The 24180-nt window shown below is 37.9% G+C and overlaps 1 protein-coding gene and 1 long non-coding RNA gene across 2 annotated transcripts in view; both read left to right on the forward strand.

Moving 5' to 3' along the window:
• Window positions 1-24180, forward strand: part of LOC127639469 (uncharacterized) — an 808968-nt gene that overhangs the window by 519671 nt on the left and 265117 nt on the right. The gene's annotated exons all lie outside the window — the stretch shown is intronic.
• Window positions 14150-20775, forward strand: LOC127639753 (uncharacterized). Its single transcript, XR_007970017.1, has 5 exons — window positions 14150-14214; window positions 15149-15236; window positions 15613-15768; window positions 19949-20040; window positions 20163-20775. It is a non-coding gene; the product is annotated as an uncharacterized LOC127639753 (long non-coding RNA).

Here is a 24180-nt window from a genome sequence, read left to right on the forward strand (position 1 = left end):
GCTTTTTCTCCAACAGAACACGGTAATAGTGCTGGTGAACGGGTTTTACGTCCCCCACATCAATATCATGTTCAATTAAATTCGTCTGTGTGGGAGTATCTGGAAAAAGAGATAAGTACTCATTTATTAAAGCAAACACATCAGAATATTGAACATCAGGAAGATGCTTCAACATCACCCCCAAATTTTCAAGGGCTTCTGTGTTTTTAAAACAGCCTTGTGTGACTGATTCACCACCAGACCCTCATCATCGGAAACAGGCACCGCAGGAACACCTCGTAAAGATGTTCCCACCCCTGCGCCAACCAAAAGCACAGGCTTCACTTGGGGTCCTTCTGGATTTTCAACAGTCAAAAGAGAATTAGCAGCCTCCTGGGTAGCATCTTCAACAGTATCACGTACATAATAGGGTTTCAACAAATTCACATGGCAAACACGTGCCTTCTTCCTCCCATCAGGAGTTTCAATCAAATAGTTCAACTCTGAAACCTGACGTAACACAGTATAAGGGCCTACAAATTTGGCTTGAAAAGGAGAACCCACAACTGGCACCAAAGCAAGCACCTGATCAGCAGACTGAAAAACTCTAACCTCTGCACGACGGTCAAATAACCGCTTCATTCTATCTTGTGAATGCCCCAGATTCGCTTTTGCCTGTGCACAAGATTCATACAATCTCCTACGAAAATCACTTACATAGTTCAACAAATTTCTCGGTGGATCAACACTTTTCAAATCCTCAGACAAAAGTGACATTGGACTACGCACCGAATGTCCAAATACAAGCTCATTTGGACTAAACCCTGTGCTTTCCTGTGAAGCTTCCCTAGCGGACATAAGAAGCCAGGGCAAACCGTCCTCCCAATCACCCTTCATGTGCATGCAATAAGATCTTAAAAGAGACTTCAGTGTCTGATGGAAGCGTTCTAGCGCCCCCTGACTTTGAGCATGGTAAGCGCTAGCCTTCTGATGTTTAACATGCAACTGCTTTAATATTTGAGCGAATATTTTCGAAGTAAAATTCGATCCTTGGTCTGTTTGTATGACTTTAGGAATTCCAAACAGAGCAATGAACTGCGTCAAGGCTTTTAACACGGTCTTTGGAGCGTAACGAATAGGCCGCTGGAAACCTAGTTGTTTGACACATTATCGTAAGCAAATATTTACTACCTGCCTTAGACTTAGGTAATGGGCCCACACAATCCACAATTAAATATTAAAATGGTTGGTTTACCACTGGAACAGGAAAGAGTGGCGCTGGTCTCAGGGTCTGATTGGGTTTTCCAGTCAACTGACAAGTATGGCATGTTTTAATATATGCAGACACGTCTCGTTTAAGCTTGGGCCAAAAAAAACTTTTCAAAATTAATTGATACGTTTTTTTAACACCCAAATGTCCTGAGGTATCATGAGATGTTTTCAACACAAGATCACAGAGATTTTTTGGAACAACGATCTGAACAATTGGGTCTCCTACAAAATCTTTACCATGGGGCACCCACTTTCTGACTAATACTTCTCCATCCAGATAATACCCTGACGGTGTATCCTGCAGTACCTCTGGAGACAGAAGTCTGTCAAACAAGACAACAAGTGAGGCATCTGCCTGTTGTTCTTTCACCAATTCACTACGTGAGATAGTCAAAAATGATGGTATTTTTGTCAGTGTCTTACCATCTCTCTTAACATCTGACTGAGTCACAGGTAAAGATTTACTCCCAGCACGGGTTACAACAAAAGAAACAAATACTTCTGGAAAACACTGGGCATTTTCATCTGACACCTCTGAAACCAATAAAGAGGGAGACACTATCAAAGCTGGTGGACCAACGGACCACACTCTACCTCCGGCTAAATTGTTTCCAAGAATAATGTCTACCCCTACAACTGGTAAACAGGGACATACCCCAAGTGTTACCTCTCCCTGAACCAAATCTGAAACCATCATCACTTTATGTAGAGGAACGGATACTACAGTTAACCCTATTCCTCTAATCAAAACATTGTTTCCAGTATACGATTCACTGGAAAAAGATAGGACATTTTCAGAAATAAACGATTCCGTTGCACCTGTGTCTCTGAGGATTTTGACTTGTTTATTCTCTTTAGAGCCTACTAGTGCAACATAACCTTCTGTAATAAAAGGTGAAAAAATAGAATTCAAGGTTTCACAGTCATTTTCAATGGCTAGTTTGAACGATGATTGAATAGATGTTACCAAACCTACTGATTTTGCTCCCAAAACAACATTTTGAGGCTATTCCCTGATACATATTGAGCTTTGGCTTTCAGCATCGGACATTAATTTTTCCAATGCCCTTTGGCCTGGCAGTAATTACATGCATCAACGAATTCATTTTCCCCAAGTGAACGCAATGATCTACCTCTAAAGCTATCAAGATTTTCCCTACTCTTATCATGTACAATCCAATCAGGTTCTCGTCTAATTTCTTTGAATGCCCTTTGTCCAAACTGATTTTTGTGAATTAGAGCATATTCATCAGCAAGGATCGCAGCATCATACGCGGTACGAGCTTTAGTCTCAGTTACATAAGTAGCAATACGGGGTGGCACCGAATTTTTAAACTGCTTTACCAACTCCTTTAAATCACCTAAAGTTTTGACATCAGAAGCAGAACACCAGCGATTAAAATGAGTTTGAATTTCTCTCACAAATTCCACATCCGTTTGTCTTTCAGATTTCTGCCAACCTCTAAACCGCTGTCTGTATGCCTCTGGTACCAATTCATAAGCTTTCAAAACAGCTGACTTGACACATTCATATTTTTCCGAGTCCTGAGTACTTAATGAAGAAAAAATCTCCTGAGCTCTTCCCGTGAAAACGCATTGCAATAACAAAACACTCTCGGAATCGGACCAACCTCTAGTACCAGCTACTCGCTCAAACAGTGAAAAAAAGGTGTCAATTTCCCTTTCATCAAATTTAGGCACAAGTTTCAAATTTGTGACCACATCTAAATCAAGAAAATCATGCTCACTACCCTCAACAGACAATCTTCTGGCTTCTCTAGAGCATTTTCCAGCATTTATCAAATCCAATTTATAACGCTCAAGCTCCAATCTCTTACTTTCAATATCATGTCTTGCTTCACTTTTTTGCTGCTCAATCGCAAGCGCTAACAACTGATCCTTCGAAAACTCATTTAAAAGGTCTTCCGACGGATTACGAACAAACTCATCAATATTGGAAGTCATATTTTACATTTCTGCTACCCCTAACTAATTAACAAACGAAAGAAGAGAGAAAAAAATTATCTAAGATTACGAACGAACACTGATAAATGTATAGGCTACTATTTATACACATTCAATCAGACCTTTCAAATAATTTATAACTTACCGCATTCGTCTCATTCCAATCAGCACGCAGCAGCAATTATATTAGTTATTTCCACAGTGTTTCCCAAATTCAAATGACAAACAAAACATATACTTACGTCCCAAACAATTGTTACTCGAAGCCTCCCAAACAAACTAAACAGGCGCACGCTGAACACTCGCTCACGGAGTCGGAGATAATAACCAACCGGTTCCAAGAACGTCCGCATTTGGTCCGGTTTATAACGTTCGCGGGGGGACGTTCCGTGGACGTCCGCATTTGGTCCGGTTTATAACGTTCGCGGGGTGACGTTCCGTGGACGTCCGCATTTGGTCCGGTTTATAACGTTCGCTGGAGGGCATTCCAAGGACGCCCAATTACGTAGTAATGTTTTTTTTTTTTTTTGCATTTTGACATTACTATGGTTTTAATGCATTAAACCATAGTAATATAAGGAAAAACATGTCTATTTGTGGAAATGGTTTTACCAATAAAAAAAAATAAGTTATGTGAAAAATGCCATTCACAGATATACAATGACAGTCACAAACTTGTAATATATATATTTGCCTTTAATCGCAGTACAACCTCAATTAGGCACTTCTCAAATCTGTCACTACAATTTCAAATTTCGCGCCTTGAATTTTGCACAAGTTGCAAAACTAACTTGTGCACTTGCAACTCAGTGGCGGTGAGAGAGAAAGGGAGACGCTCTGAGATGCTAACATGGCTTAATGCATTAGACTGATATATAAAGAAATAAATGATATTATCAAACTCAGTAAACACCATACTAATAATGCATTCTACAGAAAAGCAGATGAGCACAGAATATGACGAAAGAAAGCAAATTTGTGTTCAGTGCAAATAAACCTGCTGCCTTTGTTTTATTAATAATGTATAACGAATTGTGTGTTTTTTTTAATAACTGTTGGTCTATTAAGCGTTTTCAATGGGAGGGAGATGCTTAACGTACAATTAAACACATTGCTTTGAACACCCTGCCACCCCTTCTCTCTCACCGCCCCTGAGTTGCAAGTGTAAATGTTCACGTAATATGATTATTTCTTGTACAAGTTCTCAAATTCACATCTACGTGCTCTAGGGTGTTGATACTTTTTTACCTTCATAGAGTAGTGAGTAATGAATGCGAGAGTGGTGATTAGGTAAAGTGAAAGGCATCTATATATAATACTTACGAGCCATAATGGCCATGGTTGGTTATGATGTTTTTGGTATCTCTTCAACCAATGGAGGACAGCATTCCCACCTGTGGAAACAAAAGTCTAAATTAGTGAGAAGTAAAAGATTGATAAATGATAGAGAGGTATGGGCAACATATTCATAGACAGTATATTCTGATTTACAGGATAACAAAAGCAGATATCCATAAATCCCTCTGTAATTATTTCTCCATCTAATATGTGAACACAGTGAAAAAACAAGGTTAAACGTCGTAATTAGCCAGCATAAGCCGCAAATTAAATTAAAATTTGATATTTGTGATAAATAAACTGTATTATTAAATAATATATAACATATATTGTTTCTGTTTTATAAATTTTAACCAGTGCTAATTGGCTTTATGCACAGCTGCACTACTTCCTGAACTTCAGCCAGCTCCTTTGTTTCCTGTCTGCCATTATTGGAAAAACTGATTAATCCAGGTGTGTCTGATTATTGTTGTTGTGACTACTGAGGTCAGGCACACCTGGATTAATCAGTTTGTCCAATAATGGCAGACAGGAAACAAAGGAGCTGGCTGAAGATCAGGAAGTCAATTTGTCAATTTTATTTATATAGCACCATTAATCCCAACCGAGGTTGCCCAATGTGCTGCACATACTATAGTAGACATAAGACAATACAATACAATAAAACAATAATAAAATTAAAAACTGTAATAAAAAAACAGTTTAAAAAAAGTACAATACACTTCCTCATTGAATATAAGCCAGTTCAAAAAGATGCGTTTTTAGCTTAGATTTATAAACAAACAACGATGATGCAGAGCGAATACACAAGGGTAGTGCATTCCACAGTCTGGGCGCAGCTACTGAAAAAGCCCGTTCACCCCTGCGCCTCAACTTCGACTTTGGAACACACAACAATCTCTGGTTAGAAGACCGGAGAGACAGAACTGGACGATATTCAGTTAGTAATTCCGAGAGGTAAGAAGGGGCCAGACCGTTTAATGATTTAAACACCAAAAGAAGAATTTTAAAATTCACTCGGTAACGCACGGGCAACCAGTGAAGAGAACGCAAAACAGGCGTAATGTGGTCTCGTTTTTTAGTCCTGGTTAAAAGTCTTGCAGCTGCATTTTGAACTCTCTGTAACCGTGAAAAAGCTGACTGGCTAATCCCAAAGTATAGTGAGTTACAGTAATCCAATCTCGAAATAATAAAAGCATGAATTAATTGTTCAAAATTTTTTCTTGACAAAATAGGTTTTACTTTAGCTAGAAGTCGAAGCTGAAAGAAACATGATTTGACCACTGTATTAATATGTTTGTCAAATTTCAGCCCATCATCGAAAACAACCCCTAGATTTTTAACCCAAGGCTTCACAGACGAGGATAACTCACCAAAATTAATTTTCGGTGGACTAACAGAGTCTGAAGGACCAAACACTATTATCTCAGTTTTACTCTGATTAAAGTTAAGAAAATTTAAAGACAACCAGGCCCTCACATCAGCCAAACAGGTCAAAAGTGCATCCAGACCATTAGAACTCTTCTTTAAGGGCAGATAGATTTGAGTATCATCTGCATAGCAATGAAATGACAGACCATGTTTCCTAAAAATAGAACCCAATGGTAGCATATACAGAGAAAAAAAGAATCGGAGCTAAGATGGAACCCTGAGGAACACCACATAATAGAGAAGCTGCCTTAGATGAATGTTCACCCATGATAACATTAAAACTTCTATTTGAAAGATATGATTTAAACCATTCAAGAGCACTTCCTTTTATGCCTGCGCAGTGCTCCAAGCGAGTAAGAAGGACAGCATGGTCAACAGTGTCAAACGCAGCACTCAAATCTAGGAGCACAAGCACAGCACAGTCTCCAGAGTCACCAGTAAGTAGAATATCATTTAAGAACTTCAAGAGTGCTGTCTCTGTAGAATGGTATTTTCTAAAACCTGATTGAAAGACCTCAAATATCTCATTTTCATCTAAAAAACTCTGCAATTGTTGAAGAACTATTTTCTCGAGGATCTTTGAAATAAAAGACAAATTAGAAATTGGCCTATAATTATCTAAAACAGTAGGGTTTAGATTCTGTCTCTTAAGCAAAGGATGTACTGTAGCATGTTTTAACACATCAGGTACAGAACCAGTTTCAAAACATCGGTTAATCATAGTCACAAGGTATGGACCCACTGCATCAAAAACTTGTTTCAGGAAATATGGAGGCATGACATCAATGGAAGAGCCTGACGGCTTAAGCTGGCATACTAATTCTTGAAGATGTAAAAAGAAATAGGTTCAAATTGACTGAACTCTGCAAAACAAACAGAGGGGATGGACGGATCAGAAGCAGGGCGAGATATCCCCAATCTGATAGCATTAATCTTATTAACAAAAAAGCTCAGAAAATCCTCACACATTGTTTTTGACACAGCAGGGTACTCAGAGACGTTTGGGTTAACAACAGTGTTGAAAACAGTAAAAAGAGTTTTGGGCCTATGGTAGTTATTTTTAATAAGATCCTCAAAATACCTGGATTTTGCTATTTTCACTGCCTTCTGGAAATTGGATAATGATTCTCTTAATAATTCAAACGAAATCTGGAGCCGATCCTTTTTCCACTTGCGCTCCGCTCGTCTACAGATCTGCCTCGAAGAGCGTACGTTATCGTCAATCCAGGGCTCAGATCTAGGTTTGAGTTTTAAAGTCTTTACAGGAGCAACTGAATCCAAGACATTCAAAGCAGTGGAGTTGAGTCTAAATAGGAGCTCCTCTGGACTCAAAACATACTGACTTACATCTACTGATTGAATAGCATCACAGAAAGCTAATGAAAAGGATTTACTAGTAGATGAAGTAATTTTTCTAGATTTATGGACACATTTAGTAGCTTTAGCATAATTTGGTACCCATGGAACAGAAAACATAACAGATTTATGGTCAGAAAACCCATTTTCAATGACCTCAAGCTCAAAAAGAGAAATGCCATATGAAAGCACAAGGTCAAGAGTATGTCCCAGCTGATGAGTCGGGATTTTCACATATTGTTCGAGATCAAATGCATTTATCAAAGTAGAAAATTCTTTAGATAATGAGTCCGTTGCGCAACACACATGAATGTTAAAATCACCAAGAATTAACACTTTCTCATATTTAGGTAGAAATTCCCCAAAAAGTCAGCAAACTCATTTAAAAAATTTATATTGTGCTTAGGAGGGCGGTATATCAGAGCAACCAGGAGTGGACCATTCAGATCAAATGTAAACAACTGCAGCTCGAAACTCCGGAAGTCATAAAACATAATTTGGCAACAAGAAAAATTTTCTTTAAAAACAGAGACCAGTCCTCCACCGCGGCCCGTTTTACGAGGAGAATTACAAAACGAACAATTTTGAGGTAAAAGATCAGAAAACGGACTTTGGTCCCCATTAGCAGAGGCGCTGCAATAGGGCAGGCAAGGCAGGCAATTGCCTGGGGCCCCGCATTTTGAGGGGGCCCCCGAGGGCCGATCATTTAAACAATCAGAAATGTTCATATTAATATAACACGCAGTGACGCCGCAACACCTCCGCATCCCCCTTAGTGGGCCCCCCTCTCTCGCAAGGCTGCGTATGCTTTTGCTGCTTCTGGCGCCTTTTTCAAACTGTCGCAACGCTTACTCGCGTTTCTGTCTTTCTTTTACTGTCAGTACCCGAAAATGCATGAATTCGTGTATTAAAAATGAAGAGGACATATCCATCTGGCAGCCAGAAGCGGAAAAAAAACAAGATGATGGGGAAAAGAGAAAACATGACTGCGGTAAGTGATGGAGAATGAGATGATGATGATTAACTTAATTGACTTAACATTTACGTTAAGGATAATTAATGACAAACAAATCGTTTCGTCGTTCAATTCACATTTATTTTTCACAGTAGTAACGTTACATATCGCTTTTAAAGAACCTTTACATAAAATACATGTAAGTTATCTCGAGTGATCTGTTATCAGAGGTGACTGTTAAGTAATGGTAGCTATTTTAAGAAATGTACAAAACAAATCACACAATCCACGTTGTTAATTTCAGTTTAGTTTCACTTAAGATTAATTACAAGTAACGTTAATATGTTACTGAAAAACTGTTTAGCTAGGGGGTTGCACTTAGCAACAGCATGTAAAGTGTTAGACGGTATTAACAGAGCAACTTCTAGATATGTATGGAAACTTGAGCATTGCTCTTCGTCTGCTTCTAAGTCTTCCTGTCACCGTTGCCTCTGGTGAGAGAAGTTTTTCAGCTTTAAAGCTGATTAAATCATACCTCAGGTCAACAATGAACCAAAAGAGGCTCTCAGCACTGGCACTAATTTCCATTGAACGGAACACACGAAGGTCTTTGGATATGGAGGACATAGTGACAGCATTTGCCGTAGCTAAGGCTCGTAAGTAGCGTTTTTAAGGTGACAATACATTATTAATATGAAGATTTATGTACACTCAAAAAATTATAAGTTAATTTATGGAACCTGTTGACATAAAAAAGTTAATTAAAGCCAACATATCATTTAAGTACTTTAATGTTGTAAACAATAAACAATTTATGTTCTGTTAGATGTGTTTTGACTACTTTTTGTATGTTGTATAATTATATCTCTAGGTAACAAAGATATATTTACAAAAAAATATTTTAGAAGGGCCTCATTGATTAATTTTGCCTGGGGCCCCCACTCAATGTTGGTTCGCCTCTGCCCATTAGTAAGCCAACTTTCAGTAATGAATAAAAAATCAAGTTCCCGCGAAGAGAAGAAGTCATTAATAATAGCAGTCTTATTTACCACTGATCTGGCATTTAACAACGCCATCCTTAGACCAGGCAGATTTTCAGTCGCGCCCAGCCGAATCCGAGAAAAACCGTCGAAGATTACTCAAACACACTCCAGCGCGGTGTAAACGGGGCGAGCCGTAGACAGGTAACTGAACAGTCACAGCCGTGATCACTGAAGTATTCTTATTCCATTCATACACTGGATCCAAAGAGCACCAGCGAATGGAGAAATCGCCGGCCAAACCCTTCACATGGAGACCCAGAGAGGGACGCGCACTCGCTGTTGTTGAGCCAGGAAATGCTTCAGCTTAACGGCAAAGCCACCCCGTCTTCCGCGTTTTCTCCTACGCCTCCTCACCGGTAGAAAACATGGCCAGCGGCGCAGGTTGTCAGGTACTGACGTCAGAAAATGAGATGAATGAGATGAGCCATTTCGAGCTGGGTATATCAGATCGTTTGCACTGATTTGCAAACTTAACAGAGTTAAGGGACTTGCACCGTTTCGGACCGCAAAGCCCTGCAGAGGATAGTGAGGACAGCTGAGAAGATCATTGGGGTCTCTCTTCCCTCCATCAAAGACATTTTCAAAAAACACTGTATCCGCAAAGCAACCAGCATTGTGGACGACCCCACACACCCCTCACACAAACTCTTTACCCTCCTCCCGTCTGGCAAGAGGTAGCGAAGCATTCGGGCCCTCACGGCCAGACTGTGTAACAGCTTCTTCCCCAAGCCATCAGACTCCTCAATACTCAGAGACTGGTTTGACACACACGTGTCCTGAGTTGCACTTTAATTACTGTCACTTTATAACTGTCTGCTACCTCAATAACTGCTATGTGCATAGAACATTATCTCATAGTATGTTATGTTTACATTTTTAGAAACTGTCATCTTTTTGCACTACTGAGTACTGGTCGGCGCTGCACTGTCTATTGTCCTGTTCATTGTCAGTAATTTGTTGTACTGTCCTGTACTTTTTGCACATGTTTGCACGTGCACTTTATATAGGTATATATAGGTAGTTTATATAGGTATTTTATTTCGTTGTGTAGTCTCATGTGGTCCTATGTTGGTCCTTTGTTGTTTTTATGTAGCACCATGGTCCTGGAGGAACGTTGTCTCGTTTTGCTGTGTACTGTACTAACTGTATATGGTTGAAACGACAATAAAAACCACTTGACTTGACTTGACTTAATTTGTCATATACCAATATTGACGAGGCGCGTTGTGTTAAATAAAAGATAAACAAGACAAACAAACTAAAGACTGGACCAGATGTCCGACGGCAAGCCACACACAACGGCGCCATCTTGTTCAGTTATGTGCTTTCTCCACAGGTTAGTGTGGGTGAGAAACAGATCAACATTGAAGTCCTTTATGTTTGAAATTGAAGTAGTGCAGCTGTGCATAAAGCCAATTTAAACAAAATTAATTAATTTAAATGGATGAATAAACAAACATGTTGCACAATTGTTATTTTATTTATTTGTCTATATTTATTATATTTGCAATGAACGATTAGTTTACCTTTACATCATTAAAAATGGGTGTCTCAACTGTACCACATATGGGTACAGTTGAGACAAAGTTGAGACAAAAAGCACCTTATTTTTATGAGCTAATTGTGGAAAATATAAACTACTCATGGGTATTATTGATTGATAATATCTTAGTCTACAAGCTAATGAAATGTCATGTGGCATGTCATGTGGAAATTCACTTCTTTTCAGTATCTATGTTTGTGTGAAAAATCAAAACGAAAAAAGTGTCTCAACTGTACTCACTCTACCCTACAATAGCCAATCAGAAAATAGCACTATTGTATCTGGGTAAGATTCAAGATAAATCATGATCGCCTGTTTTAATGTTATAAAAACAACTTGTTTGACACAAAAAATGACAACTTGACTGATGTTAGACAATGTTTCCCAGATAATTAGTTTTTCATGAGTGTCTGTAACTTAGACAACAGTTTTACAGCCTGTTCACTGACAACACCTGCTTAGAACAAGTAGTAGTAGGCCTAGTTATATTTTCGTTATCACACGATGACTGACATATTGTCACATTATAAACATCTCTCTCTCCAAATAGGCTTAAAATAATAACTTTTAAAATCATGTCATATTTTATAATTATATCCTGGCCATGGATGCATTAATCATTGCATCTGTCTTTCAAAGATGTCAGGTAAAAAGCAGGGGGTGATTTTGGTGAATTAAATTCAGCAATTTTGGTGAATAATAAGCAAATATCACCGATTCAGCCTATATAATTATGTAACAGACTAACATGACATCAACACCAGTTTACTTTTATAATGTACTTCCTAAATGATACTTGAATAACGCACTTACCAATTAGCAGAGACGGTGCAGCCTGCAGTCTTCCACTCTTGTCAGCGGGATTATGGGGTGGTGCAGCAGCTCGCGATGGGGAGGGGGGTCGAAGTACTTTTATTGTACTTGCCCGACCGGACGAGTAACTTAATTTTAGTGACAAAAAAAATAATAACCAGGGAAGCACCGAAACGTAAGAATGATTGTGATTTTATTATATTCAATGTAACGTTAAACAGCGGTTGATAATGGGTGTATTTCTGGTAACAATGTCGCGTTGAGGCTTAGAGATACATTCGTGGAGAAATAAAAACAAATGAGTGAAACAGCACACAAAACTCACAGAAGAAATGCACTGAGGTAAAAATTCAAACGTTAGTTGTGTTATGTTAAACAATCATATGTTATAAATAAAACAACAAAGGGAGCTTTTTTGCTAAATATTAATATCACGATTGAAAATGTTACATTGAATTTATAGTTCATTAATCAAGTAGCGTAGTTAATATGTATTATTAAGCTATTTACATTTTAGACACAAACAATATCAACTGTTTTTGTTCTATTTCGCCGACGAAAATAGTTCCAACAGCAGCGCAGTTACTGAACGATTCAGCGTTTTGAAGGAATCTTTTGTATGAATGACTCAATTATGACTCACTAATTAAGACGGTCACTTGCCGCCACCTATTGGCGGTTTAGTTTCATGTTCAAGCATTGCATTTTTTATTTGTATATTCAAACATTTATTTAAAACATCAATCTCATAACATTATTTATTGCAGTTGTAATTTTGCAGTGCGAATTATTTAATGTAATGGGTAACAGCCCTCTTATTATTATAACTGAATTTATTGATCAAATGTAACAATTTGACATGAAAGATGATACATACATTTAATAACGTAAAGTTGTCTTAATAAAAATAAATAACACACTGGGGTAAATATCACAAATATGAAGATTTAAGCGTGTCAAATCTGAAAATATTGCTTCAGAATAAATATATTTACACCACCAAATCCCCCACTCCTGTACATGGTACAGTACAGTAGGCTGCAGTACATACAATTATTTATTTTTATTGGTAGCCTACAATCCGTGCCGCGAGATGTTTTAAAAGGTGGTGGGGACAATATCAACCCTGGCAAAAGTTTATTTTACTAAAAACATACTCAAGTACATTTTTAATACATTTAGTATATGTCTACGTCTTTTTCACCTGCATGGGTGCTCCAAAAGTGTTTGAGCAAGATGATTCGGTGAATTGCCATGTGTCTAATCAAATATAATGTTTGCATATTTAAGCATGTCTTGCCCCACATGGAAAGAACATATATGAGGATATATGCGCATATATGAAACCTATATGCAGTTTATATGCACATATATGATAATATATATGCTGCATATATGCGTATATATGCTACATATAGGCAACATTGAGATGCATGTGCATATACAGGCCATATAGGTCTCCTGTATTGCTTCTTTATATCCACATATAAGCCCTATATGTGCATACAAGATATGTCTCCTATATAGCTCATGGCAGGATCTGGTCATTTTGTAGCTCATATCTCACTTTGGCAACTGTCATACATGATGCCTAGCTCATATTTTCTATTATCAAGGCAATAACTAAGAACTAACTAAAAAAAAAAAATTATGCAATAACTTATGTATATGCGAACACGTGAAATTGGTATCACATGTAATTGGCATGCTATGGAATTTAACTATGGCAATTATGTGAGAGGAGATGGAAAGCTATGATGTCTACATGTTTTCCTGAAACATTTACAAGGTCAATTCTTTCTTGTATGAAGATAGTGGAAAAGAAGGAAATAACAAAATGGTTTGTCGTTTTTATTATTTTGTCAATCAAGCCTTTTTTCCAATTTCAAGTCACTTCCAGATTCACATTACAGCTCATACACATCCACACATTCACCATTACATCCACCAAATGCAATGCAAAATGCAATGTTTTCTGTATTGTCTTAATGCAGTTTCTAGATGAATATGGCTGAAAGGTCATTACAGTCTAAATGTAGCAAAAAAAAAAAAAAAAGTACATAGAACATACATACAAGTAATCATCATCATCATCCCACATCTATCTGAGCATTTCACTGTGGTTAATGAATTTGAAGACAATGTCAATGTCTCTGCGTCTTATTTCCTTAACGTTATTCATACTGATAAGCCCCACTCAAAAAAATGAAAATTGGTTGTTGTTGGTCCAAAGAATGTAATTATGTTTAAATCAAATAATGCTCTTACGTTTGTGTATTAAAATTAAAACAGTTGTGTTGACAAAATTAGAAAAAGTGATATTTCCCATTTAAATGCAGTTGTGTTGCTTCTGCAGTACCGCACTTTGATCAGCAGATGGAGCTATATCTGCACATGCGCAGATGGAAAGCACACATCCAACGATCAACTTTGATCCTTCAGCTCACTCAAAGTTCCTCATCGCCATTTTGTGCAGCCAAACATTTCACAATCAACGTTTTGTCGTTGTGGACACAGAGGTGAGGTATTTTACTTTTTATGCATTTATATAGGCTAGAGGCTGTCAGTCAGTAGATGGTTTATCGCGGATATCGTGTTTTGTATGGTATTTTAATGAAGTTGCCGCCTTCCTCGTTTGGTTTTCGCATTTTTGTTAGTTAGGCCTATAACGTTACATTCGTGTGTTTCGATCTTTATATACTTGTTGAACTTTGATGTGAATTTCTCCACACAAAGACACAAATTACTTATTAAATTGCGAGTTAAAAAGAGTTTCTCCATTTATGTGTTAACGGATTGTTGTGTGTAATGTTACTGTATAAAGCAAAGCACTTTTTCAGATTTTAGTAATGTTATCAGTTTTAATAACTGTCTCAAATAATGGTGTTGAGCATTTTTATTTAATGTCAAATGTTAACACTCAAACTTTGGAAGACCCAAATAACAGCTATAAACACATTTGACACATGAATAACATGGCATTGATGTTAGCTGAGTAATGTAAGCTTGGTGGTTAGGCCTAATTTAAAGTGTAAACTATTTATCATGGATATAGGTTTTTACTGTATAGCATACTACTTATTAATAATTTATGAACCTATTAACTAATAATTTATAAATTACTTAGGCCTATATCTGAATTAACAAAACAATAAAAATTTGTAGCATATCACTTATTAGTCATTTATGAATGTTTAGTCATGTTTTGTAAATTATTAGTTCTTCATTAACTAATAACCTTAGAAGTGACATAACTAATTTAACAAAACATTCATAAAATGTTAGCACAACACTTCTTAATCATTTATGAATATAGACATGTTTTGTAAATTATTAGTTTATCATTAACTAATAACTTATAAGTCACTTATAACTGAACGTTATTATAAAGTGTTACAGTGTTGTTTATATTATTATTATTCTTTGGTGACTTACATCTTTTTTTTCTCACAGAGTTTGGAGTTCCTGAGTCCTACATGTGGCTGTGCAGAGATTGTGGCTCGTCTCACATATCAAGATCAAAGCATTTAAAATACTTCAGGTTGGTACATGGACACTATGGCCACAGACAAGCAAATCCATGCGCATATTCTTACTGTCCACTGCGCTTTTAAAACCTGGAATGCACTGTGGTCCCACTTATGCAGATCACATGGTAGTGAGCAACAACCTCAAAAGCAAAATTCTAGCGAAAGTACAAAGATAAATTGTCATGTTTGTGATGTTACTGACATTCCTTCAGTAAATGATTACTTTCTCCACATAAATAAGCATTTGTGCAGTCATGAGACAGTAAGTTGTATGTTTAAGGACTGCTCGTTTAAATCAAATGTGTATAGCACATTCAATTCACATAAGAGGCGAAAACATTGTCAGTTTATCAGCCAACATGATTTTTCCTTTCAAAATTGTATTAGGTATCTGCAGAATTCAGTAGGATTACAACTATCCCTTTGGTGTCCAAATTTATGGGTCAGCTGGATCATTTCTCAACCCAGCTCCTCAGAATCTTCAGAAAGAAAGGAGGAACAGCAACACAGAAGATGACAAAAATCCTGTCAGTTATGGATCAGGTATGTTCTCTAAATTCATCGTAAATTTAAATCTGACAATAATTAATAATAGATTAAAAGAATATAACCCAAAAGATGGAAATTCAGTCATTATGTATAGCCTCATGTTATCGAGGGGGTTAATTTTTGGGTTAAGTATCCCTTTAAAGTCTGGTATATACAGTACTGTGCAAAAGTTTTAGGCATGTTAATATTTTCACCCAAAAAAAATGGTTTTAAGCCAGTTATTTAAATCTTTTACTGCAGTGTGTCAGTACGAAATATCGGTTTACATTTCCAAACATTTCTTTTGCCATTAATTGTAATAATCCAGTGACATTTTTATATGCACAAGGAGTCTGACAATAGCCAGTATGATCCACACAGAGATTGGATCTCATCATCATCAATTATTCTAACAATAACATGGCGCCGCAGATGGCCGCCTCGGTGTGGAGCTCTTCAATTCTTTTGTTGTTTTTGTTAGTTTGTCCTGTGTTTAGCAATCTTTTACCAATCAGTTTTACCAGGGACGAACTGCTGAACATTCGGCAGCACATACCAGATCATCTTTTCCCGGTTTTTCAATATTCGGACGTTTTGCTGGACATTTTAGTTGGAGGCGCTGCTGTGTTGTTTAGATGCGCTACGAGACGCAGGCGTAGGAGACGAGCTGGCGCTGGTTAAACTCCGTCAGCGCTGGCGTTCGCACAGCGCTGCCGAGCATTCATCTCGCGAATCTCCGCTCTCTTCCCAACAAAACGGATCGAACTACATCTCCTCACACATACTAATAAGGACTTTTCTAACTCTGCTGCACTGTGCTTCACTGAAACCTGGCTGAGTGAAGCCATTCCGGACGGCGCATTACATCTGCCGGGCTTCCAGCTGTTCAGAGCGGATCGCGATCGCTGAGTTAACGGGAAAACGAGAGCGGTGGAACATGCTTTTACATCAACGAAAGTTGGTGTACAGATGTAACAACACTAAAGAGGATGTGCTGTCCTAATCTGGAAGCGCTCTTTATTAACTGTAAGCCGTTCTACTCGCCGCGGGAGTTTTCTTCGTTTATTCTGGTGAGTGTTTACATTCCTCCAAACGCCGTCTGGGAACTTAGCGCTGCAACAGCTGGCTGATCAAATCTCAGACACAGAACAACAATACCCGGACTCAGTCATTATTATTCTTGGGGACTTTAACAAAACAAATCTCACACGCGAACTGCCCAAATACAGACAGCACATTACATGCCCCACCAGAGACAGGAATATATTGGATCACTGCTATACAACACTGAAGGATGCATATCGCTCTGTCCCACATGCAGCTTTGGGACTCTCTGATCACTGTCTGGTTCATCTTCTCCCGACCTACAGGCAGAAATTAAAATCAATAAAGCCAGTTGTAAGGACTATAAGGAGATGGACTATTGAAGCAGAGCTGGAACTACAAGCCTGCTTTGACTGCACTGATTGGACTGTTTTTGAAGCTGCAGCTACAGACCTGGACGAGCTCACAGATACTGTTACATCATACATCAGTTTCTGTGAGGATATGTGCATCCCTACTAGGACATTTTTGTCATTCAACAATGATAAACCATGGTTCACAGGGAAACTCAGACAGCTTCGTCATGCCAAAGAGGAGGCTTACAGGGGTGGGGATAGAGTCTTGTATAATCAGGCCAGGAACACACTGAATAAGGAAATCAGAGTGGCTAAAAGAAGTTACTCTGAGAAGCTGAAAAGCAAGTTTTCAGCTAACGATCCTGCATCAGTGTGGAGTGGCCTGAAACAACTTACTAATTACAGGACTCCTACCCCCAACCCTGTGGCGGACCAACGACTGGCTGACTGACCTGAATGTGTTTTACTGCAGATTTGAAAGGCCCGATTTCACACCCCACATGCACTCGGACCTTCATTTCACACAACCATTAACACCTCCTGCAACCCCTCCTCCCCCTCCTGCTACACTACCTGCACTCAAGATTTGTGAGGACGATGTGTGCCGCGTCTTTCGGAAGCAAAGGACAAGGAAGGCTCCAGGACCAGATGGCATCTCACCAGCTTGCCTTCGTTCCTGTGCTAACCAACTGGCCCCCATCTTCACTCAGATCTTCAATAGATCACTGGAGCAGTGTGAAGTCCCATGCTGCTTCAAACGCTCAGTTATTATCCCCGTCCCTAAGAAACCAAAAATCACAGGACTTAATGACTACAGACCTGTCGCCCTGACATCTGTGGTCATGAAGTCATTTGAGAGACTGGTGTTGGCCCACCTGAAGGACATCACTGGACCCTTTCTGGACCCCCTTCAATTTGCTTATCGAGCAAAAAGGTCTGTGGATGATGCAGTCAACATGGGTTTGCATCATATCCTGCAACATCTGGACAGACCGGGGACATACGTAAGGATCCTTTTTGTGGACTTCAGCTCGGCTTTCAACACAATCATACCAGATATACTCCGGACTAAGTTAAACCAACTCCCTGTTCCCACCTCTACCTGTCAGTGGATTACCAGCTTTCTGACGGACAGGCAGCAGCTTGTGAGGCAGGGAAAATTCTCTTCCACCACCTGTACCATCAGCACTGGTGCCCCCCAGGGATGTGTGCTCTCCCCACTTCTCTTCTCCCTGTACACCAATGACTGCACCACCAAGGACCGCTCTGTCAGGCTCCTGAAGTTTGCAGACGACACCACTGTCATCGGTCTCATCCGAGATGATGATGAGTCTGCATATAGAAAGGAGGTTGAACGGCTTTCTGGTGCAGTCAAAACAACCTGGAGCTGAACACGCTCAAAACAGTGGAGATGATTGTGGACTTTAGGAGGAACACCCCAACATTGTCCCCCCTCACCATTCTAAACAGCACTGTGGCAGCAGTGGAGTCATTCAGGTTCCTGGGCACTACCATCTCACAGGACCTGAAGTGGGAGATACACATCGACTCCATTGTGAAAAAGGCCCAGCAGAGGTTGTACTTCCTTCGCCAGCTGAGGAAGTTCAACCTGCCACAGGTGCTGTTGATACAGTTCTACTCATCAGACATTGAGTCTGTCCTCTGCACTTCAATAACTGTCTGGTTTGGTGCAGCTATGAAATCAGACATCAGAAGACTACAAAGGACAGTTCGGTCTGCTGAGAGGATTATTGGTTGCCCCCTGCCCCCCCTTCAAGAACTATACACTTCCAGAGTGAGGAAAAAGGCTGGTAAAATCACTCTGCACCCCACTCACCCTGCCCACTACCTTTTTGAACTGTTGCCTTCTGGCCGGCGCTTCAGAGCTCTGAGCACCAGAACCGTCAGACACAGGAACAGTTTTTTCCCTCAGGCCATCCATCTAATGAACAATTAAATTGCCCCATTGAGCAATAATTATGTGCAATACACAGTTTAATTTTAATTTATATTAACTGCCATTACTTACATTGCTCTGTACATAATATACTGTTTTTTGTTCTTTATATACAGATTGTATTAGATTTGCACTACGTGTGTGTATGTGGGTATGTATGACGGTGAGTGTATGTACGTATATGTATAATTATTTATTTTGTGCTCTTTTTTGTTTTTATTACCTATGTCTTGCTGCTGTTTTTTTGGTATTGTTTGTATTGTTGTTGACTGGAAGCTCCTGTCACCAAGACAAATTCTTTGTATGTGTAAGCATACTTGGCAATAAAGCTGATTCTGATTCTGATTCTGATACAAGTCTGTCTGTGATTACATGAAGAAACAGAAAAACTGAGAAAGATTAAATCCAGAAGAACTGCGTCAACATCTCCAAGACACCTGAAGAAACCTTCCTGCGAAGCTAAAGTACTTTTTGTACTGCTTTAAAACACAATGCCATAAATAGATTTTATTTACTTCTATTAACTACATAAAATCAATACTCTGTGTGACCAGCCTTTGCGTTTAAAAAAGCTTTTGTGCAGGTACACTTGCTCATAGTTTTTCAGGTAGCTTTGCAGGAAGGTTTCTTCAGGTGTCTTGGAAATGTTGACGCAGTTTTTCTGGATTTAATCTTTCTCAGTTTTTCTGTTCCTTCATGTAATCACAAGAATGACAATCTTGACTTGAATGAAAACAACACAGTGGGATAATCTGTATAATGCTACATAAAATGTTAGAGGTACAGTAACAAGTCTAAAAAGCAAAGTGCTAACTAATGCTCATTTCAACTTTTTCAGAATGACACCATCGAAAAAAACGTGAATGCATCTTGAAAGCCCTTACTGTTTACATGAACGAAGACCCCTCAAACCTTATGAAGGAGTACTTGGTAAGTTATTTACTTATTTACTTATTATTTTTTAAAACCTATTGTATGTTTCTTAAAAACCAACCCCCACTTTCACCCCTGATCTGTTATTAAATGTTTCTATTTGTATTTTACTTTTTTAGGACGTTGAACATGATGAAGGCCAAACTTCAATGCGAAACACCACCCTAGGCATTTATGTCGTCGTACATGAAGGGGCAGATGCTACAAAGACCCTTACGAAGATGTTGGCATTATCATTGAAGGCGTCCAAATACTTGAAGACCTGAACAATGTGGCAAATGCTTGTTCTGTGATGCTTGGTCTAATTTTCACTTTAAACTTGGCTTACCCACAAGACCTGAGGTACACTTTTGAAGTATTTAAAAAGATTTTTATGGAGCTAGATGCATACAAGCTGTCAAACAAGGTCCAGGTCCTGAAAAATAAACTCCTTTCAGGAACGCTGTAACTTGAGGTCAGGACCAAGAGCCAGGACTTATGTTTTCTCCATAATGTTGCACTGTTGTTTGGCTGTTGCAGTACATATATTTATGTACATAATACTGTTTTTTTTTTTTTTTTGATCTTGTGCAATTAAAAGGAGGCACACGAAGCAAAAGAAGACCGTTATTATTTTTTAAGTATAACACTTGTATGTGAATATTTTATAAAGACAGCTTGCTTTTATTTATTTTTATTTTCTTGTAATAAGCAGATTCTTTTCATTTTGAAAAGAGAAGTTAGTCTTTTGAGATTACAGATTTTCAGAATTGTTATTGAATGGATTCAATAAAAAACTGGAACAGAATGAAAATTGATTATTTATTTTGGATGAATTTAAAAATATTAATTTTAGGATAATTGTAGTTAATTAACTTTATTGTTTAAAACAAAACCAAGACTGTTAAGTTGATTCAACTAAACAAAATTGCATTTACCTAAAGTAATTCACTTACGTTTACCGAAATAAATAATGTTACTTAAATGCAACATAACCCAGTTGTGTGCATCCTGTTGACATAAAAAAGAGTTAGTCCAACATATAATTCTTTTGAGTGTGGAAAGAACCTATATAAACATATGTTTTAATATAGGTTTTGATATAGGTTTAGAATATATGTGACATATATAAAATTGGCCGGTTTCCTATATTATATGTACATATATGCACATATAGGTACATATGTCTACTTATATAGGTACATATATGTGTATATATATGTACATATAATATAGGAAACCGGCCAATTTTATATATGTCACATATATTCTAAACCTATATCAAAACCTATATTAAAACATATATGTTTATATAGGTTCTTTCCATGTGGGGCTACTTGACAGATATAGACCTGTTGTCATTGTTAATATGATATATGAAAAAATAAGTTAAAATTGTATGATCTTTAAGCATTTTTGAAGATGAGTTATTTTGCAAACTAAATTATTGAGTGTGTAGCCTAGCCTAAAAAAGCGAGTATAGGCTTTATACTAAAAAAGGTGTGTATCGGCAAGTAAAAGGTCATTTATGTGTATAAAGAGCACGCAGAATGAATGCATGAATTTGTACTCAGTACCAGGAGACTTCCCGAATTCATACATCTCTATGATGCTGTGCTTGTGTCGTGTGTGTAAACAGACAGTGGGTACGATGCGGTAACACTTTATTTTCCAGTGTCCTTGTTACATGTAGCCTACTTACAATAGCATAATTATGCATAATTACATGCAACTAACCCTCAACCAAACCCTAATCCTACCCTAACTCTATAGTAAGTAGCCTACATGTATAATATTACTTAAATATATAATTACACTGTCAATGACACCGTAAAACAAAGTATAACCGCACAATGTGTTCTTGAATAAAATCACTTCTAGCAGGGCACAATGATCCTCTGTAGCCCATTTAAAAATATTTAAATTATAGAAAACTAGCTGTATTTAAGATAAAACCTAAAGGTTTAAATTGTGTTACTTTGTTTTAGGTTCCAATACGGGTGGAATCAGATGTGGAGGAGTAACGCGTTTCAACATGGAAACTTGCCAACTGGACACTCAAACACACACACACGCTCTTTTTTGTTTATGAAAATAAAAGTATTTTTGTGTCCTGATATTCGGAATTTGTGTGTTTTTCCTTGGTTGTTCAATTTTGTGTTATCAGACTAATGCTACACTATAAAAGGGTGTTAAGATGTTAAAAGGACTTCTAGTGAACGTTCCGTAAAGGTCCCCGAAAGTTTTCTAAACGTCCCGTGAAGGTCCCTCGGGACGTCCCGCGAACGTCCCCCGCGAAGTCCTGCGGATGTTTAAAGAACCCTACACGAAGACGTTCAGGGAACGTTCGCAGTGGACGTTCAGGGGACGTTGCATTACCTTTTATAATCCTCTGCAGGTGTTTCACATTAATCCCAGTAGGACGGGCCTAGAGGCACGTCACAGACCCTCAGAACAATTTCGACACGGGCATTGAACCCCATTGATGGCATTCTGGAAAATCATAAAATGATCGTATAAGACTGAAATCAACTTTTCCAGAGAAATTTGAATCCACATTATAAATGTTAAATCAATAATGATTACCAGCAGTAATGAGCGCAGGAGGATATATCAGATCAATCACATCATTTTCAGTCTTCTTTGTGTCCGGATTTCCTCCTGCAGCATTAGTAACTTCTATAAAATCATCTTTCTCAGCCGTATGCAATGGGGAGAAACTAGTTCCAGAATGAGTTAGTGAAACAACACACATAATAATAACAAATGAAACACAGAATAGACACATGAATATGAAGTTATTAACATTCATATATGAGGAAGTTATGATGTTCAATTTAATCTTAACCTTTCTCCATGGGCTTGACCTGCCCCAAAGACCAATGTTTAAATGATCCAAATCATTCTTAAATTTATGTTCCTTTAATTTTAGTCTCAAATGCAGCTCCTCAGTGTATCCACGATCAACCAAGACCTATTCTGTGTATACCAAACAAAAAATAAATAAAATAAAAACAAAATATCTATCTATCTGCTATCTATCTTTTTCTAAAGTTGGGGCCCCTTTCTGTTTGTCTGAAGACATCAAGAGAGGCCTGTTTCCCCTCAAAGTCATCCTCAATGCCTTCATCAGACAGTCCCTAACAAAAATAAAAAATCTCTGCCTATCTTTTGTTGGTTGATCAAGTTTACACCGACAACGCCGCACTCACATTTAAATTGTTCCCCAGACATTTTTAAAATCATAGAAAAATCAAAAACAACTTTCTAGTGTTTAATTTAATAATGTTAAAATAGTATTCTCTCATAAACTGGACCAGACAGAACATAAAATGGGCACATGAATGTGAAGTTTTCTTTCGATACTCTACACTCAAAGCTTTATTTTTTGTCCAGATAATGTGATTTCCCAAATGCAATTCAATCGCTTTAAAGTTATCACTTTTTTATAATCTAAATATTCGTACTCATCACTTTGATATAAAAGGAGTTATGATCTGACACATGTCCATTCAACAGCTGCTCCCTCTCAGTTTAGTTAATCTTACATCAGGCTTCATTCATGGCATGAAAAGAACAGCCCAAAAATAAGCATTGTCCAGTCCGCTAAGAGTTAACTTTTTGATTTCATGCACATTTTTGTTTTACAGCTATTTGTTTGTTTATACTGTATTATATTTATCCTTATACATACATATATACATATACACATACACACACACATTTACACAGACATACACATATATTTTTATCATTGGTTTTAATTCTACAATCATAATATTTATTAAGTGCCCTCTTTGTTTTTAATCATCAGATCTCTTCTGCCTCTTACATTGATGAAAATAGTCTAAATAGATTTTCTTTTATGTAAATTTCATACATACTCCTCATTAGTTATGCAGCAAATTATCAATCTCTCTATCTGGATTGATATTTATAGGGCTCATATAACACTTCCATACGCAATCACACTTCAGTGATACTTCCCATACTTTCAAACACAGATTCTCTCACAAACACAGAACCTTTCACACTTTTACAAACACAAGGCCTTTATACATACAGAGCTCTCAAACAATACTATACTAAAACAAACCTATTACTTCTGCCCCTCCTTTTGCTCTCCTCTTTTTATCCCTCTCTCTCCTTTATTTCCAT

This window comes from Xyrauchen texanus, chromosome 48 (assembly GCF_025860055.1).
Source record: "Xyrauchen texanus isolate HMW12.3.18 chromosome 48, RBS_HiC_50CHRs, whole genome shotgun sequence".
In the NCBI taxonomy this organism is placed as follows: Eukaryota; Metazoa; Chordata; class Actinopteri; order Cypriniformes; family Catostomidae; genus Xyrauchen; species Xyrauchen texanus.